Genomic DNA, 19,214 nt, shown 5'->3' on the forward strand with positions numbered 1-19,214 from the left:
TTTGACAACAAAATGCGAGTTAATCTAAACAAGATAAAAGAATAATAAAATAACAATAAAATAAATTAAAAAATTTTAGATTGCTCGAAAATCAAAGTTGAATAATTCTGAATGAATGTTGTATAAATTTTTATATCGAAATGTGTTTCCCAAAATATACATGCTTTTTTTAGAGTGAATATTTTTTAAATAATTTAAAAACAATTTTTCACCGCTTTTATTGAACATCATATTCCACAATTTTATGATTTTTATGAATAATCTCCCAATTGTATTTAGATTGGAAATCTGGAAATTTATTTATTTAAAAATGCACTTATTAAAAATACAATTTTATCATATTATTTATACGAACTTTTTATATTTATAAATAAACTTCATAATTTTTAACTGTCAGACAAATTTAATTTGAACTTTTGTTATCGAAACGATAATTTTACATTTACTATTACAGTATTTATATAGATACTTTAGCGGCAATTTGTATTACATTAACTGTTTGAATATTAAATATAAAATAAGTTTAAGAATGATAATTCCGTGTATCTAATACCAGAAGTCATTTTGCTTCCTCGAAGCTCTATACGAGATCACTCAAGCATCTATTCTCTGTTCCTATTGAATACTTTCTACTCCACTAATAGAAACAGAGAATAGAAGTTATTCTATCGCTATCACTTTTCCTATCGTTATCGCTTAGTATTTATTCAAAGAGCTTTAATCGTAAATCAATATTTGCGTTTAAGCATCTATTCTCTGTTTTCCTATTGGTGAATATTTTATACTCAACTAATAGAAATAAAAATAAATGTGTCATTCTATCGCTATTCCTATCGTTATCGCTTAATATTTATGCAAAGGGCTTGAATCGTAAATCAATATTATAGATTTGAACGCGTAAAAGGGATGGGGGATCATTTCGTTCTCAGCCGTCCGAAAGTCTTCGCGGACATGACGCTCTTCATCATTCTCGTACTTCTTCTGACCGGACGCCTCGTTCGCGGCGTAACCGGTAAATTGTTAGATTTATGGTTCTTCCGCGGTTCCACCCTTTCTCTGTAGGCCGCCCTCGGCGACCTCGACTCTTCCTCTCTTTTTGTTCGCGCAGCTCCCATCCTCGCGCGACGAATATCCCTCGTGCACAAGGGAGCATCCCACCTTTCGTTTGTTTCGGAATTTATCGAGCGTTGCACTTTTCCGCGACAAACAAAAACTAGATCGGATCCGTTCCCGCCGAAATTGTTCCCGATTTTCGACGCGAGCGAGCTCGTGCGAATCTCGTCACCGTCGCTTGCGAAAGCGACTAATCGAATACGCGAAATGTGATATATTCTCTTGCAGAGACCATCGTGACCTTTATAGGATACACGGTGACGTTGGAGGTAGAATTGGTCGGAAAAACATTGAAAATCTTTCCTCGAGGCAAAAAATGAGAATACGTGCCGGGTAAATCTTGTATTATATCGTTCTTTAACGATTTCGTTTTCGACTACGCGTGACAATACAGGGAAGTTTTGTGCAATTGATCGATGTTCTCTATCGGTTTTATCATTTATTGTAATACATATAATTTATATGTATTCCAGGAGAAAAGGCCGCTATGCCTTCACAATACATCGAAGTGTACGATGGTTACATAAATATGAAATACGATGAGAATTATAAGAATCTTATAGCATGCAATCTGAAGGGACCTAAGGCACATTAATTAAAGAAAAGGAAGATATGGAAAATTAATGGTTCAGATAAATGTCTACGATTTCTTTACTTAATGTATTCGTACATTAATAAAACTCGGAGACGAAATTCAAAGTTCCATTAAAATCGTAAGAAATTCACGAAAGAGATAAAAAAAAAACGAAAGAGAACAAACAGCAGTTAATGTCATTTTTTATCATTGATTTTATCGTTGCAATTAATTTTCATGAAGCTTAATCAGTGATATTTACTTCTTTTGACGATATAAAATATCTAAAATTAAATTTCTTATTTAAAAATTAAATCAAAACCTTTCTTTAACAAACATATTTGCAAGTATTTCACTTTGAATAACTTGACTTTTAATTTTGACTCTCAAAGTTCGCGTATCTTTTAATGTGTAAAAAACATCCCGTAATTCATATGTGAAATATTTTTTTGAAATCGAATCAGTCGAATAGTTACAGAGAATTTACTGAAATAAATGATGCATTTTATGATTTTTTTTTTAAATCTATTGTCGAATGCTCATTTATTTATCAACTATTTATTGTCATTTATCATTCGGAAATTATAAATCAAACGATATGTTACATATTTTTTTAAAAAGCTAAGTAATTAAAAAACGTAATTTTGTCTTATTTTATATGAAAACTTATTGCAATAACACATGATATGAATGTGTATATTTGCTTTATTACCGATTATACAATTGTATAATCAACATATTCTTATATCAATATTTACATATCGCACATTAATCTGTCATATATAAACATCATATATGAATCACATATTACAATATTAAATTTGAATATCCTGTTCAACGTTTAAAATAGACCGAAATTGAAAGAGAGAAAATTCAAATTTGTTAAATCGAAGTTTAAAAAAAATTAAAAAATATTAGCATTTTTATATTTAATTCGTATTAAGAAAGAATTGAAATTAGAAGGTGTAAGAAAATTAATGTAATGTAATTAAAATAATTATATGTGTGACAGATGCTTATTACATCCAATTGAATTGACAAAGAGGCAATTTTCTAGCTTACTGTAGCTTACAATTTTATAGTTTTCTGAATCAAATTGCTTCAGAAGCGAATGTCTAATCGTGTCATTAGCCTGCAACTCAGGTAGCAAACATTGTACCTAAGTATATTGGCTTACGTCTTATCGCTCGCAAGTTAAGCTCCGTCCAGCTTGCGGTAAAAGAGCGAGATCAAAATCGGAAGCGTACATTACATTCACTAGATCCGATTATCATCCGCGATTATGGCAAGACTCTTCCTGTATGTCGATTCGCTTTTATCGCGACGCTACGGTTTGATCAAATCGGCCGGTCCTACAGCTTCTCCGTACACATTCACATACGCATCTATAACAAAATAACGATCAAATGTGACCGCCATGAGAGCGCTAATGGCAAACGTTTTCCGTCGGAATGGACGAGTTTCGAAATAGCACGTCGAAAATCGCTATCGAAATTCGAACAATTGCCTTTCGCAATGTAACGTTTAAATCTGCTGAAAGTGTTGACGTGACAAGTTTAGCAGAAACGCTAAAATTCCACTATAACAATATAATTTATTTATATCTATCGATATTTTGGATCAATTGTGTTTCTAGAAAAGGATTGAAAGGTTAATACCTGAAAGGTGAACAATTCAATTAAATAATTTAACGTGACAAATTGCGCACTATCAATAATTTTAATTGTTTACTTTAGTATTTATTTTGAGTTAGAGGAAACGTTCGGTTATCGATTATCTATTTATGTCATTTAAAAAAAAATATAAAAGAATAATATTATACAAAATGTTTAGCATGATAAATATAATTAATAATTGAGCCGTTCACTCAATCTTTTATTTATACACATTACTTTGGAATGCTGAGAGAGAAAATCCTTAAAGCCGACGAAACGACCGGAGATTGAGGCGCGATTAGTTTCGCGACCGTTTGCTTTTCCCTTAAATTCTTCCGAATTTGGTGCGCCGACGATTGCTTGCGCAAAAGCTCGTAGCAATAAACCGTCACAAAATAACAGCGTAAAAATAAAAGTAACGATCGGGCTTCGGGCAACAGTGCAATCGGTGTTTCAGACGGTTCCCGCACCGAAATGCCGCCGACGCTCTCAAAAAGAGCGCAAGCTCCAGCTTTTAGCTGAAAGCCAAGTTCGCGTGGAACGTGCGGTGCCCTCCGGGGGCCCTGAATGCGCTCGAATAATCTTCGATGTCGCTAACGAGAGTGCACCCGTCGTCGTTCGTAGGGACCGAGAGGGATTCCGCACTGAAGTTGTACCAACTCACGCCAACTTGCTATAATAGACGCCTAACGAGATAGCCGAAGCTGAACGCGAGCTATCGCTGTTTCGAGAAACACGTAGCTATCGTTAAATACAATATAACAAATGTTGGGGAAAAAAAGAATGGAAGAATACTTGTGTAACTTCAGACCGCGCACGCTACTTTCTCGTTAGTTCAAGAGAGCGATGTCATAGAAGAAAGAATTAAATAAAAGAAAGACGGAAAGAAGGAATAAATTATTTTACTTGTTTTAATGTAAAAAAAAAAGAATTCTTTGCATTAATAATTATTTATAATATTTTAAATGCACGAATTGTATAATCGCGAAATAAATTTATTCGGAAGCGATGAATCTAAAAAAAGTATATAAATCAAAATTGATTAAATATGTACAATACTTAATCAAAAAAGATATATTAAATTTTATTAGTGGGATAGCATTTGTTGACTCTTATATCTTAAATCTTTAATTTTAGAATATTTGAATTTAAATATTTATGAATTTAAATATTTAATCAAGATAACTAATTATCGAAAAATCTTGAATATTTAAATTAAATTTCTTGAAATTAAAATCAACTAAATGATTTCTATAATATATTATTGATATCATTTTGAAGGATTTTTATCTGAAAATAAGTTGTAGTACAGAGAACATAAAACTTATATTTTATAGCTTTATAAAAATATTACGTAGATTTATAATTTAATATAATAAAATTTATTTTTGTACACATCCACGCACACATACAGTTATATATATATGAATATATGTTTTATATTTATATTGACTTTCTTTTCCGATAAAATGACATTCGCGGATAACAACAAAATTGTATTAACCAAAATAATGAAACGCAGTTTGGTCGAGAAAGAGAGAGAGGGTGAGGGAGGTAAACACGGAATTGTATATTAAATTGTAAAATCTAATAGCGCGCCACACGCTAGCATGATATAATCACACTATCATGCAAACGCATTAATTAATCTCATTACGAATTATGGACGATGCAAAATTATCGACAAATATCCCTTCGATAGTAATTAGCTTGCCAAAATGACTACGTTATCTATTTTTGGTACTACTACGCAATCCAGTTCACAATTGAGAATTAGAGATATTTCGAACTTATCGAATTTGCTGAAGTATCACATAACGTATGTATATGTATGTGAATGACTTGTATAATATAATGATATGATAATATAAAAAATTATAAGTTCAATCAGAGTTGAAAGTGTAATAGTCGTAATCACCCCTAACTCTCTCAACATCTTATAGAATATGCAAAATTAAAATCGTCATTCTTGCGAATAATTTTTATCAATACTTGATAATCTTCAAATATATATATATATATATATATATAGTTTTAGATAGTCTAGTTTCGTTGTGAAAACTGGTGGCTTTGCAGGCAAAATCAGCCTACCATGCAGACCGACAATTTGTCAAATAGTAGATCCGAGTGATGTAACTGTAGCTATATCAGTTGAAAAATGTTATCATCAAATGAAAGTTACCACTGTTTTGTACGAGGGCATATGGCTCGCTTGTTACATGTGTACGGGATGTTGGAGTATATAGAACAAAAATTCAAAATTGAAACCTTTGGTAAAATTTCTTCATAAATGTGATAGAATACTTTTTATCTCCGACAAAAACAAATTTTAAATTCCAAACTAAAGTATAAATTTTGAGTTTTTTATATTTCTAGATTTTTTACATCATTTTTTAAATTAAATTTTTTTAATGTGATTTACAAGATTTGAAAAATCTAAATAATTTATAATTAATAATGAAATAAAGTCGAAATGATGAATTATTAAAGATGACAATCGTTATGTAAAACGATTGGAATTGAATCTAAACAATCACAAAGAAAACTAAAAATTTTATTGTATTTTACAATTTGATAGATTTCTGTTTACTCATTTAAAGTAACTTCTTCAAATTGAATTTTTAAGAATATATTGAAAGAAAAGTCAAAGCAATAATAACAAGATAATCATTTTAATTCTTAATATAAAAATCATTCTTATGTGATATGAATAAGAAAATGATCAATACTTTGTAAACACAATAATGTTTAATACATATACTGTGAAATTGTTTATATGCAAGTAATTAATTTAAGCGAGAAAAAAATAGAATTCTAGAATATATTGTCAACATCGTTAGCAGCAGTGAGCTTAATAATGCTTCTTTCATAAGTCAGCGTATAATCGCGAAACTAATTAACTAAGTAATCTCAAGATGAAGAGATAACTAAGTTATTTGCTCGAGACGGCTTGCAAACTTGACAGAAGCGCAAGACTTGACAGGATCTATTTAATGCAATAGTTACTTAAAAAAAGTGCTAGTCTTTACTTTTATATACATGTATGTATGCATATATACATATATTTATATGTTATCGTAGCAGACAACTAACTACAAAATTGTGTTAATAATATACACATTTTAAATGCTACGTATTTTACTACTCGTGAACATGCATTATGCATTATGAATCTCGCCACAATGCATTTAGGGAATTTTAGTTGCGCCTTTTACGTTTGCAACCAAGAGAGGTTTCACAACAGAGAGAAGCTTCTGTCATTAATTATATATTTTCATGAAAACATAATTAATGACAAAAATAAGATTAAAATTAATATGATTATTAAATTAAATATCTAATATTTTAATGGTTTTAGTAGATGGCATATACTTTATTTTTCTCTTACATATATAGACAAATTTTTTGTCAGAATGAAATTACAGTATATTGAAAATTAAAATATTTCTTCTTCACTAACACAAAAAATATAACAAATAATCTCATATTATGGATATATCAAATATTTATATTTAAATTGAGATAACAAAGAGATATAATATATTTATCGATTTATCGTTTAGGAATACACATATCATATGTTTGTCTTCTAGAAGAGACGATAGAGGAAAAAATTAAACGAAAGAATAAAAATAACATTGAACGTAATTTTATATACATTTTTCACTTAATGTATTTGAAATGTTCGAAATTTTAATATTTCCTTCGATAAAAAAATATTTCGATTTTGAGTGATGTGTCATATAAAAATAAGCAAATATAATTTGACGTTAATATAAAGATTGATAAAACCTTTTCTTTATCCACCGTGCGCTTCCGACTTGAGGGAGAAACGACATTACATGTCGATGACACGTCATTAGACATTTCCTTCCAATGAGACGCGCGGTATAAACGGCTTTTCAGAAACCTACCTCGTGGCCGAGCAGACGGAAATAGCCTTCAGCGTATTAGGAAACGATCCAGTTCTGTCTTGCCACATCCTTCCGCGTATGCTGGACAGAACAGTTCATTACTGCCGTTGGATTCGCCCCGACGGATATGGAATTCACAATGACATAAGCCATCGATATACCTAGCAGCAGTTACTCCGAGTGCAGATTAGTCATCCTGAGTAAGTACGACGGGTATAGAGTTGCATTACGTGCGTAGTAATGTAACAAAGTCAGTCTAATTGCCATACTATATATATATATATATATATTCATATCCTAATAGCATAACATATCTGAAAGATATTCAGAGGATATCCCAGAGGACATTCGAACATCCTCAGGATGTTCTCTGAACGTCTTCGGGATATGTGTGCTGTTAGGGTAATATATATAATTGTGCGTGTATATATATATATATATATATATATATATATATGCGTGTATGTGTATATATATATTACTAAACGAACCGCACGTAGATCACTATTACATCAATATTAATTAATGACATATGTACATCGCGATTGCAGTCTATAGAGGTACGTCAATTTCTATTTTAATAGTATTATGATTGTGTGCGTCTAAATATATTGTAATAGAATAATATTCGCGCACAGAATACTAGAATAAGAGGCAAAATCATCCTTATAGATTCTTCATAAAAAAGAAATTAATGATTTAACTTCTTTTTTATTAATAAAATAAATAGAGAATTTTTGTAAGTTTGATTAAGAAACTCAATTAAGAACTTTGCTTTTTATTAGTAAAAGTATATAGATAAAAATCACGATGTTATTGCAAATATATTGTTTACTCAATTTGATGATTTTGCTATATATATGTCATCGATGCAAATTAATTAATCTCGTTTATTAGCAAACATCTAAACACATTTACTTAAATAATAGTCCATTCTAGTCCCGTACTAATCTATCTCAAAATGAGCTTTGCAGACACATTATTATATTATATCGACATTAATTAACGGCACGTCACGATTTCAATTCACGCGATACATCTATTCCACATTCAATTTCAATATTGTCATGATTATTTCAATATTTCGACTAAATAACTCTGGATAAATCCCCTCCCTGCGAACCTGTTACATTAATGATGATTAACGACGCACAACCGCGATTGCAGTCGATTATACGATATACGCGGTTTCCGTATTTCCATATTACATTCTGTTTGATTCTAACCGGATAACCCGGTATATATCCACTAGAATTCTATTTCGGAGCACGTTGCCTAAACACGTGTAATGTCGTGCAAAAGTTACGTAAGATATGTCGACAGTGATGTGAGCGAAGTTTTCGGCCGAATTCGCCGAAAGACACACCAGTGTGAAAAATTACAGTTTGCTCCATTTATTTATTCGATCAACAAGTCGCATTCGAGAAAATTATGATCTTATGGCAGACGGAAATTCAGCTCGAGTCTTCCGTAAACATTTGCCGAATGAATCTTAGCCTTAGAAATTGCGAAAAGTTTCATCTTTATGCCGAAGTACTAATTAGTTAATGCACTCGTGTACGCGTCGGAGTGACATCGATTCGCGTAAAAACATTCTTGAAATATATATACGGAAAAATGTCACTTCTATCTTTTTCCCTATCTGTCGTGCCCTCACGGATGAATTCCGAGGAATTTTCGCGACATTTCCTGTCTCTCGCAAAAGTTTCTGTCATCGCAGCTTAGGTAATCATTTCAGACTATCGCGAGGAAGAAGACGACGGTAATTGGATGTGCGTGGGTGGACTCAAAAATCATCTAAAAGAAGCCCAGGACAATATCAGGGTGTTGCGTGTGATCTTATCCAGAAACAACGTCTTCGTTCTTAAACCCGCTAGAATCGTGATCGGTGCTTTAATTCTGACGTCATTTTTATTATAACGATATTCTTTCTATCAGATTCATTTTAATGACAAATCTATGTATTATCCATCGGAATTACTTCAACCCAAATTCGATACTTTATTTATAATTTTGTATTAGAGTTTTTAAGATTAATAGATAGATAGATATATTTATTGCCGCCCCGATTGGGGATTACAAGGCGCTTTTTTTTTAAAGGAGCGTTCCCAAACCTTTATTCCTTCCTTTTTTAAGATTAATATGTTTCGTATTAATCGAGAAATAATATTAGAAAGTTTATATATTATGTTAATAAATATATATTAATAAAATAAAATGTTTTTTATATGTAATTGTTTTTATCGAATTTAGCGATTCAAATGCGAACTATGTGAACATAATTTAATTTTTAATATGTGGCAAGAATAACTTGAAATAATATATTATTTTAATCAAATTGGAATATGTGTTTTCTATTCATTATTAATTACAATATATACCTTCTAGGGTATAATTTTCAGAATCTTGCTTTTCTTATCTACTTTTTCCTTTTCTAATTAATTTAATGTTCGAAAAACATTCATTTGTATGCCGCAATTAAAATCGTGCGAAAGAAATATATTTCGCGTAAAAATATTTCTTCAAGGTTTAAATTCTTTGACACATTATATGCACGTTTCTATTTTAGATCCAAATTACACAGTTTTGATTTAATTTTCATTCAAGCTTGGAGTCAACTGATTGAAAGCCTGCGAAAGTTCACCGTCGTGCGGATGTATAACTGTAAACTCATTTCTAGACAGACCTTAATTCTCGCGGTCGGTTTCGACTTGTCAGACTTGCTCGAAACATTCGCGAATGCGTTGCGTTAGACTGCCTTTATACATTCACGAGTTACTCACGCATTCTCCGACATTCGCGCGAGAGACAGACTTGTGGTCCATATATGCCACCGCCGCTTTCCTTCAGTTATTAGTTACGTGATTGCGATCTGCCCTTCAAGATCTGTCGCTTTGCGACCGTAAGGTTGATCCTTTAGCTCACCGCTAAAGTTTCTCTCAAACGGAGAGTGCCGTATCCGCGACTCAAAAGAATCTCAATATTGATCCCGATCCCCTGCGCGCTTATGTCTGGCAGCCTCAACGAATCAAAGTCCATCCTGTAATTGGAAACGGCAGCGGCCCGTTCGACTGGAAGATTCACGACTGAATTGCCGTAGGAACACAATCTACGGTAGCGAGCGCTCGCGCGCGAAAAGGGAGGAAAGAAAAGGGCGGCTATCTCGCCCGGTATAACTTTGATATTCCGTCCTTGAGCGAAGGAAGATATGCTAACGATCTGTAAAGAGTACGGCACGGGAGAGATGAACAGAGAGATTCAAGCCTCGGCCGGGATAAATTGCGAGCGAAATTAATCGCCGCATTTTTGCGGTCATTGCAGAGTCGATACCCGACTCTGATATATCGAATTGCGCGCACGCACAAATTTATAAGGTAACCATTCTTCTATAAATCGATCCTTTTAGCGAAATTCATTATATCAATCGATTATATTTTCTCGACGGTTTTGTATAATAATATTTCATTAAATTTTAAGTATGGCCACGCCAAAATATCTCTGCGCATATCAGAAAAAGTATACAATTAACAAATTAAATTGATCTGCATGAAATTTGTGCCCATAATTCACTAAGTTTTTTTTTTTTTTTTATAAAGAATATCAATTATATACCTCCGCGCAAAACTTTGTTCGCGACTAAAACCGCGATTGGATATACAAGTAAAAAAACATCGATTCTGCTTCTAATAATACGACTAATAAAGAAGTTAATAAAACTCGCCAAGAAAAAAGTGTCAGATAAAAGAGAACAAAATAACAATTGGAAAATATAATATGCGATAATCTGAGAGTCAAGAGAGTCGATCTATTTGTGCATCGGCGAACAAATCGCGAAGCCGAGGAAAAAATAATTTCAGCGCAGACTGCTGTTGACAGTTTTCGTTCGTTAAGGTCTGAATTTGTAAGCACTCGATTTTCCGAAACTCGATTTTCTTGTCGAAGCTCGGGGGGGGGGGGGGGGGGGGGAAATAGAACAGAACTCACTTTCTCTTTCTCTCTCTTTTTTTTTCTCTTGCTTTCTCGCTTTTTCTCTCTCACGATTTCGGAGCGGAATTATTTCCGTGCGCAGCCGATAACGAGTTATTGAACTCGAAGGATGGAAATTGTTCGCCATTCGCGAAGACTGACGTCGCAACTTCGTCGACACAAATACGGGACGTAGGTAAATGCGAAACGTTATCATCGACACTAAGACTATTCGATAATTAACTCGTTTTAAAAATATAATCATTTTATTACTTTATATTCTCTCGTCATTTAAAAAAGATGAACGCTTCCAAGTTTAATCAAACCATCTCTCATTAAAATAAAATATTTTACGTAGTATATAAATCAGGTTACATATTCTTTGAAATTGCCATTTCATATTTTATGAGATTATATTGAGATAAAAATACTGAAATTAAATAATTAATTTGATTACATCACATATTTTTCATGTCAGAATAATACTTTATATTCAACTCTCACAAGTTTATGTAAACGAATGTAAAGAACGAAGTATGCAGGCTCGAATATTTATCTTCCATGTTCTATTTTTTTTTTTTCTTTTTTACGTTCCCCGTTTTTGCATATCGGATATATCAGTTTATATATTTGCAAGTATCAAAAGTGTTCATTAATGCTCACATTAATAACTCAATTTATATGTAAAATCTCGAAGGAACATATCAAAGGCAAACAAAATTCTTTAGCAAGTTACACACGCTTCTCTGCTTTACGTTCATTAGTATCATCGCAAAGATGAATCGATACGTTCATTTATTCACGATACGAAAAAAGAATCCTCATTTTCGAAAGGCAACGTTTGGATTTAATCTCGGCGCTTGAAGAGCTGATTTACGCAAAAAATATATTATCTCTTGAATAACTAGCAGTATGGATTAGCATGCGAATTTAAAATTGCAAATTTAAAAAATATTGCTGAGGAGCTTTTACGACGACATGTATTTTCATCTCGTGAGAGAGATATGTATTTAATATATATAATATATAGGTTAATATGTGTAGACATATATGTATAATATTTATTGTTAAATTATTTTCTTAATTTTTATTGTTTTCAATTTTGCAACCTGTTACTTCTTTAATTACACTTAAATATATTTAAATATACTTAATACATTTTCTCTAAAGTATTGCCAAAATTTCTTTTCTATACAGTTGATTTGGACAGATTTTTTCCAACCGTGAAAAATAAAATATAGTGCGCTAAAAACAATACAGCCATCCAATAGGGAAATAATACTTTAATCAGAAAGAAAAAGAGAGGAAGAAAGTTTGCTCTATTTGGCTAATATTAAATTACGTGTCTCGTGTTAATAAGGACATACCTACTGGACTAATTTATATAGCAAGACTCGCGACAATCAAACATTTATGAAATAATAAATTTTCGAATCAAATTATAAACTTTGGAATCAATTATTTAGCACTTGGACTTTTATCTCCGTTTCTATTTAATGCAATCTTGCTTTCAAATCATTAAGTATTTATCATCTAATGCATACATGTATACATGCAACAAGCGCATATATCTTCTATTAATTATTTCAAAAATAGAACGTGAAATGAAATAAAGATAATTATTTTATATTTTACATTTATTTCGCAACAATTATTATATAAATTTTAATTTTAACAACAAGCATCTTACGCTTTTTACCTCAAGCTGCCCTTGTCGGAAATACTATATATACTTTCTTTTAATAAAAGCGCCGCGGTCCTGAAAACAATATTTTCATTTAGCATAGAAAACTTGAATTATTCAAGCCGCGCACACAGTTGACAAGCTACAATCTCTCACTAACTCGATTCCGTATTAACTCGAAATGGAGTTTCCGTCTCTGAATTTACCGCGACGTAAGGCTGTTCAGTTCTAAGCCAGTGTACGCACGCACGTTCGCATATCCTGCTCCTCCATCCTGTTCCCTCTTCCGCGTGCAATAATATTCCATTTGCGCGTACAACGATTATGCGAGCGCAGACAATCAGCGCGCGCGCGCGCGCGTACTCGCGCAGCCTCCTCTCCCGCGGGCGATTATCCCTCGTGCTTCGCTGCTACGTGGACCACATCCCACCCCATCATCCCGGGGATTCTCATTCGCGCGCGTATCTCCTCGCGCCGCAATAACAGCCCTGGCCGCGTGGCGCAGGATAATAATAAGGATGGATAAATTCCCCAAGCGTGTGTGAGCGAGAGTGCGTCGAGAACCGCGCAAGGCTCTCTCCCACCGGCGGAAATTAATTAGAGACAGACTACTGAGAAATCTGACAGAGTCGGTTGAATGTTACATGGCTTTGTGTTACGTAAATCCTATATATTATATATATATAATATAATATATATATATATATATATATATATATCAGCGTGGCAAGAGAGGGAACATGCTGGAGAAAGTTTCTTTCGCGAAAACGAGAGCGCAAGCTTGCGCAGTTTGGATTTGGGCGAAAAGAGAGAAAGAGAAATTATTATTCTTTCGGGGTAGTTTTATTTGAATGGTTGTTTTAACGTGTGCGGATGAGGCGAGATTGAAATTGACATTCAGGAACGTTCGCCGATTCCTAACGCACAGAGACGTTAGGACTCTGATGACATAACGATATCGTTGGTTGACTTAAGGTAATAGTCTGTGTATGTATCGCGACGTGATGGGGAAGGTATTGCGTGAGCGCTTATTGGCACTGACATTTGGCCTCCGCGAGAAACGAGATAACCGAGGAGAGAATCCATCGAAATTACATTACCAATTTAATTAAGAGGAATTGTTTGCACATAATGGCGGCATATTTATTTGAGGAAATGAATAATTAATTGGATCACGATGTCTAGTAAATCAGCATAATCTACAAGGAGAGAATTTTCTCTTAGAGTTTACCCTGAAAATCATGGTAATCGTATAGAACAATATGAAGAATTGGAAGAATTTTATGAGAGTTTCTCGGATTAATATATATTTACTACAATAAAATAAATAATATATTTGACACCTTATTGTGGTAGGTATGTGACTGATTTTCAGGGTGAAATTCACATAATAGCGGCATATTTATTCGAGAAAATGTATATAATTAATTGGATCACAATGTCTAGTAAATCAGCATAATCTACAAGGAGAGAATTTTCTCTTAGAATTCACCCTGAAAATCATGGTAATCGTGTAGAACAATATGAAGAATTGGAAGAATTTTATGAGAGTTTCTCGGATTAATATAACATATATTTACTACAATAAAATAAATAATATATTTGACACCTTATTGTGGTAGGTATGTGACTGATTTTCAGGGTGAAATTCACATAATAACGGCATATTTATTCGAGGAAATGTATAATTAATTGGATCACGATGTCTAGTAAATCAGCATAATCTACAAGGAGAGAATTTTCTCTTATAGAATTCACCCTGAAAATCATGGTAATCGTATAGAACAATATGAAGAATTGGAAGAATTTTAAGAGTTTCTCTTGGTAGATATGTGGCTGAATTTCAGGGTGAAATTCTATAAGAGAAAATTTCCCTCTGTGTACGAATAATATTATTTCCGTTTTAAACTTTCCTATATAAAAATTACGAAACAATTTGTAAAAGGTGCAACACAAAGGAGATAGCGCAACGAAAGAAATAGCGAGGCATTTCGCGGGAGACCCAACCTTTCACCCGGCAAGATTAAATTTTGTCGTAGCGAAAACGGCGCGTATCCTATACAAGCCGCGCGAGTTCGATGACAGAATCGTCGAGCCCGTAGATTGCGGGCAACGAAAGAGAAACGGCGCAGTAACGTAAGATTGCCGGCGCTCCAGTAATTTCGCGGGATTAATATTTAATATCCGGAAGGGCCAAACGAGGGCGAGCATTTTCGCTCTTTCTCTCTCAGCTGATCACAAATCAGATTCTTATATCTCTCTTTCTTCACCAGCCCCGATGATTTGTCTCTCTCTCTCTCTTTCATTGAGGACTTTATCCTCCGACGAGAACTGACATGTGCAACCCTAATCATCTTTTGCAACCCTTGATCCGTCATTCTCGACGAAAGAAATAATGAGAAACAATCCTGACGACTTTTTCATTTCGTCGCCGGATTTTTTCCCCGATGCAAAACTCAGGCATCCGTTTCGCGTGTGTCACCGCAATGTGGCAATTTTTTCATCCGACTGTTACCGAACATTATTGCGACGGATATTGAAGCGCTGAAACATTGGCGCGATATACGATTTCCTCCGCAGCTTAGTCTCGTGAAAAGTATAGACCGAGATATTTATATACATGTATCACGGTTAGACGATAATATAATTTCGGACTTTTATTAATCTTGAATAATGAAGATAATCCCAGAATACTTTGTTGAGTGTTATGGCTTGCACAAAATCTGGCTGAAATCTAAAGTGAGTTTATAAATTATTTTATGAATAAGTCTGCTTTAATTAAATCATTATTAAAGATTTATACACTGAAATCAAATACAACTTCTCTCATTAAGAGGTAAAACGTATTTTAAAAAGTATAAATATTTATTTAAATTTATTAATTATATATTTACTTTAAATATTCTAGTATTATATTTTTCTAGATATTTATATATACGAGAATAAAATAAGAATTATAAGACACACACACAGACTATACATACAATTTCTAAATTAATTAGATAACTTAAGGAAGAAATTAATTAAAAGCTTTTAGTGAGAGAGACGACTTCACTTTAATATTAAAAAACATCTATATATTTTCTTGTCATCACATGAGCGTTTTTCAAAGTTCACCTACAATTTCAATTCGAAATCGACGTCGAAAAAAATACCTGGGGAGGAAAAAAAGGGGGAAAAAAATGCGAATTTCAGTCTCGTGTCAAAGTGTGCAAATGTCCGAGGCCAGCCCTGCTCTTTGGGCTGTCCCCTCGTGTGGCTTTTGTAAAATGTTGGCAGACCGCACAGTGCCGCGAGAACAAGCGTCTCTCGCTCGACTCTCTCCCCCGTTTCAATTATCTAATTGAAAGCGACGGCACGCCGGTCATCCGTCCACGCAACCCCCAGCTCGTTCTTCTTCTCGCTTCCAGCGCGAGGCGATTCCACCCCAGATGTAACCGATAAATCGTTTCGCACCTAGAGGCCTCTTTTTCCCTCTTTCTCGTTTTCTACTCTCTCTCTCTCTCTATCCGTGTGAAGGCCAATAACTGTTAAGGATTCCCATCTGCTTTGTTCCCGGGCACGAGCGACCGGACCAACGAAGGCAATCAAGCACCATCGGGCTTTGCTGACGCGGGTGTCCGCGGTTCCGCAATTACAACGCACGCCTCGTTACACGCGTGTGTAACGTTACGGGGGCGATATACGTCTCTCCACTCTCGCCTCGTGTGTGCCATTTGCAGTGGCGTAACCATCGTAATTTTAGTGTTTATTCGACAGAATCAAAGAATTCTTCGAATTGTGCCCTATAGTAATTTTAACTTGTCATTTTTTTATTTATTATACAAAGTGCCTCAGAATTAGCGGACACCCTGTTAATAGGGAAATTCCTCGGGTTATTTCGAGACGATTTTCGTCCACCAATAATAATTCGAGTTAGGTATAAGAGGTTGAAAATAAAGGATTTTTTGAAAGTAAGCCTTGTACAAATATTAACAAAATCATATTCTTTCAATTGATTTCAGGTTGAGTTTACTTTAGTGGAATTTTAATTTAAGGCTTATTGTTAGTTATAAAGATACATGATGGCGAAAATTGAGAACATGCAAAAAATGATGACCTCCCTCGACAGTTTTACTGAACAAAAATTGTCTCCAAATAATGTTAGGAATCTCCCTATTAACAGAGTGTCCGACAATTTTGAGACACACGATATATAAATATTTATTTGGCGTTAAATTTTTATCCGTTTGGGAGACCGTAGTATATATAATATTTTACACTCATTCTATTGATTTTTACTACCAAAGGAATAATTGTGTATTATATTAAAAATTGTTTAAATTATGAAAAAATATATATTAAAAAATAAGAGTAAGTATATACTGAAATTTTTATAACAATTTTTTAATTAACTAAAATATGTTAACGAATTTAATTTATTACTGTTATTTTATTATTGCCACCTCAGAATAATGAGTTGTTCGAAATAGTGGAAGAAATAGTTTCAGTTTGCCAAGTTTTAATATTATGTACGTCAATGTATTGTGTACTTATAACAACATGTCAGGCGTTGTAAAATTTGGCTCGTATGCTATTGTTTACGTTGGTGTAACCTAGGTGTCATTCGCGCGACGAAAATCGAGCTGGAAGATTGTGCGTGAACCGCGTGTCATTGCATTATTTCGCAAAATACGATCGCGACAGGTACTAAAAGCTACATTATCTAGTGATTATCCAATCATTAATAATTTCATCTAATCATTAACTCGGTTAGTATTACGAGATATATCAAGTTACTGATATTAGAAGTAAATTAATATTACAATTAATGTTAGAATTAAATAAATATTTAAATTAAATTTATGTTAAAAATTTTTAACATATTTTATATACATATATGTTTAGCAATATCATATTTAATAATAATGTGATTCGAAAACGACATTTATTTATCAAAGCAAGAATTTCGCGTGATTTATTCTTTTGAAATAAGAATATAATTTATAATATATTATAAATAATATATTATATATTATAATATATTATATATTATGCAGACTAATTAATTTCATAAAATCACACAACGAGAGTTCAAAGTATAAAATATAAATCAACATAATAACTTTATAATATTATATAAAACTAATAACTATTATTTTAATATTTTGATAACATTTAAATGGATATTTATATACATATATCATTTTATACATTTTTCATGAAATTGATTTTAACTACCAAAGGAATAATATTGTGCATTATATTAAAAATTAGAAAAATTATGAAAAAAATATATTAAAAAAATGAGAGTATATATTGAAATTTGTATAAACTACATCGAGAAAAATGTTCTTTTTTCTCGTGATGTGTATACACTTATTTACGTTTGTAAAGCCGAAATAACCCTATCTGACATTACGCGCATATCGCCGTCCCCTAGAAAAAGAATGGACAGTTCCGCACTATTCCTAAAAGCCTAAGAGAGAGCTGGCATAAAAATTCGCGTCAGGCCACGTCGGCCGTAACAAGAAGACGACGGTCGGGACCGTAATCAAGAAAACTCCTGGAGAAACGCCGGGCACTTCGCGAGTCGGCTCACATTAGATACTTTTCTCCTAAACTCGCTGAAAGCGGAGCTCGGCCACGAAACGAGAGACAGCTCTTTCTCTCGGCTCGTCCGTCCTGAGCCCGCAAACGAAACGGAGATGGAAGCGAAACGGTAGTCCGTGCGCAAACGGATATGCCGCATACGTATACTTTCGCCGGGAAAGGAAGTATACGTTTTGCTTAGCGTTTTAACGGACAGTACGAAGCCCCGACGTTTTCGTGACGTCGACTAAAATAATCTGCCTGCCCGATTCGCGAGGGAGTCCTGCGGTGCTTCCGAGATTAGATTTGCTACTCGTGGACTCGAGAGAGATCGAGAGAGAATTCTCCTTTTTCGCGAGAACAGTGTTGACGCGATAGAACTGATTTTTATTAAATTCGTCTCTCCGCGATATAATTCCGCTTCGACGGCAAGATTTATCTTATAGACAAAGAATATTTCCGTTCTGTTATTTTTTTTCTGGACAGAACGCGCGCCAGGACGAAGAGTAAAGTCTCTTGAATCCTGAATTTCAAGAGATTGTGATGAAGTAAATTTAATATTAAATTATGAAATATGTAAAAAAAAAGAAAATAAATAGAATTTACAAATATAAATGCCATTTTATATTGTCAAGATATTAAATTTATCCCTTTATTCCATAATTTCACATAAAAATTATGAAAATTTAAAGATGGTTCTTTGATAAAAACAGAAATTTAATTATGTCAAATTGAAA

The 19,214-nt window shown here is 33.3% G+C and overlaps 1 pseudogene; it reads left to right on the forward strand.

Moving 5' to 3' along the window:
• Positions 1 to 906: 906 nt before the first annotated feature.
• LOC114933906 (uncharacterized) lies at positions 907 to 10,302 on the forward strand (annotated as a pseudogene).
• The last annotated feature ends 8,912 nt before the right edge of the window (positions 10,303 to 19,214 follow it).

The sequence above is a fragment of the Nylanderia fulva genome, unplaced genomic scaffold (genome assembly GCF_048542155.1).
Source record: "Nylanderia fulva isolate GAGA-0341 unplaced genomic scaffold, ASM4854215v1 Scaffold31, whole genome shotgun sequence".
Taxonomy (NCBI): domain Eukaryota; kingdom Metazoa; phylum Arthropoda; class Insecta; order Hymenoptera; family Formicidae; genus Nylanderia; species Nylanderia fulva.